Below are 2525 nucleotides of genomic sequence, written 5' to 3' on the forward strand. Positions count from 1 at the left end.
TTGTGTTGGCCTGGTATGGCTCTCAATCAGGAACAGCTGTACATCGTTGTTGCTGATTGAGAGTCATACTTAGGTAGCCTGATTTCACCTGTCCCTTTGTGGGAAGTTGTATTCGTGCACTGCTATGTTTAGCCTGCAGAACTGTTAGCTGTCGTTCGTTTTTTTTCATTTTGTTGTTTTTGTGTGGTGTTTGTAATAAAATAAATATGAGCATTCACGTACCCGCTGCATTTTGGTCCACTTCCTATGACAACCGTTACAGCTAGATTGCATCCATCCATTTGAAAATCTCCAATATCAACAATGTAACTAACGTCTGTGCAATGAATGAAAATATTGCAAACCCCAAACTTCCTTGGCACCATACAGAAACCATACATCCCAATTAAGTCCAGAGGGTTAAAAACAGCTTGCATTCATTTGAAATCAACAACGTAGCTAGGCCTACATACATGGACAGTAAAAATGACAGTCAATTTAATTTGAATTTAAGAAAATTTGATTCTGCCACAGATAACATTCGGTCCCAGTCTAAAAAGAGTAAAACGTACTCTGGCAACAGAGTTATTTTTTGAGAAATGTATATGCTGAATTTAGTGTCAACATTTAACAAATTTGGGTGGTTTTATTTGGCCCCTCAAGTTTTCTGAGCAAAAAAAATCATAATTGTTGGACATGAAAGACTGTAAAAACACCAGGAAACCAGCACAAAGTGATTTAAATTTAACACATCTGTTCCTAAGTATTCCCACGCTGTCACAACTTCCACCGAAGTCGGTCCTCTCCTAGTTCGGGCGGCGTTCAGCGGTCGATGTCACCGGCCTTCTAACCATCGCCAATCCACCTTTCATTTTCCATTGGTTTTGTCTTGTCTTCCCCCACACCTGGTTTCAATTCCATCAATTACATGTTGTGTATTTAACCCTCTGTTCCCCCCATGTCCTTGTCCGGAATTGTTGATTGTAAGAGTTTGTACACGTTATGTCTGGCTTGCGAAGGGTTTCGCCCCATTGTATTTATTTATTGTTTTTGTTCACAGTGATTTTTATTATTAAACTGCACCGTTGTAACACAGTGTTTGCTCTCCTGCGCCTGACTTCTCTGCCGCCAGTACGCACGCATTACACACGCATACTAGAGAGACACGTGATCGTATAGAAATGTACGCAAGGTTTGAAATTATTATGTTTTAGTCAAACATTTTATCTTGTGATCAATTTGCAGTCTACAAATGATTTGCAATTATGTTCCAGCCCCCCGACCAGCCGGTCCAAAAAATATCGGTCCGCGGCTGAATCTAGATGATGATCCTTGCTGTACAGTATTCATTGAAAATCTCTGTTACTTTTGTAACTCTCTGCAGTGTTGTTCAATATAATCGCAAGAGTCAATTCAACTCCTATGGACCCAAACTCAACACTATGTTGGGGTTTATATGGTCCCATTTGAGGTGTAAGAGTGTATGTCTAATTTATATTTTTCTTAATGTGTCATATTATGATAGCTTGCAAAGTGACCTCCAATCGCTATTGGTATCCATTTAAGAGGGAGGATGTCCAGCAATTTCATATCACCCCCAACTTACATTCAGAATGGCTGTCAAAGCAGGGAAGGGAGTACTGTTGTTAAGACTACCTACATCATGTATACTGGAACAGCCTTTTCAGTAACCTTTTGCAATAAATCCAACCACTTACAGATTTGTAAGTAAAAACACTTTATAGCCTGCCTAACCAAATCCTCTAGTCTAAAAACACTTTATAGCCTCCATCACACTGCACACTGCCCTATCCCATCTGGACAAGAGGAATACCTATGTAAGAATGCTGTTCATTGACTACAGCATTCAACACCATAGTACCCTCCAAGCTCATCATTAAGCTTGAGGCCCTGGGTCTCAACCCCGCTCTGTGCAATTGGGTCCTGGACTTCCTGACGGGCTGCGCCCAGGTGGTGAAGGTAGGAAGCAACATCTCCACTTCTCTGATCATCAACACTGGGGCCCCACAAGGGTGCGTGCTCAGCTCCCTCCTGTACTCCCTGTTCACCCATGACTGCGTGGCCATACACGCCTCTAACTCGATCATCAAGTTTGCAGACGACACAACAGTAGTAGGCTTGATTACCAACAACGATGAGACAGCCTACAGGGAGGAGCATTGTGTTGTGGTGTATTGGTGTCAGGTTAACAGCTGACTAGAGGTGTGTGGTATTGTGGTGTATTGGTGTCAGGTTAACAGCTGACTAGAGGTGCGTTGTGTTGTGCTGTATTGGTGTCAGGTTAACAGCTGACTAGAGGTGTGTGGTATTGTGGTGTATTGGTGTCAGGTTAACAGCTGACTAAAGGTGCGTTGTGTTGTGCTGTATTGGTGTCAGGTTAACAGCTGACTAAAGGTGCGTTGTGTTGTGCTGTATTGGTGTCAGGTTAACAGCTGACTAAAGGTGCGTTGTGTTGTGCTGTATTGGTGTCAGGTTAACAGCTGACCAGAGGTGCGTTGTGTTGTGCTGTATTGGTGTCAGGTTAA

This window comes from Salmo trutta, chromosome 4 (assembly GCF_901001165.1).
Source record: "Salmo trutta chromosome 4, fSalTru1.1, whole genome shotgun sequence".
NCBI classification, from domain to species: Eukaryota; Metazoa; Chordata; class Actinopteri; order Salmoniformes; family Salmonidae; genus Salmo; species Salmo trutta.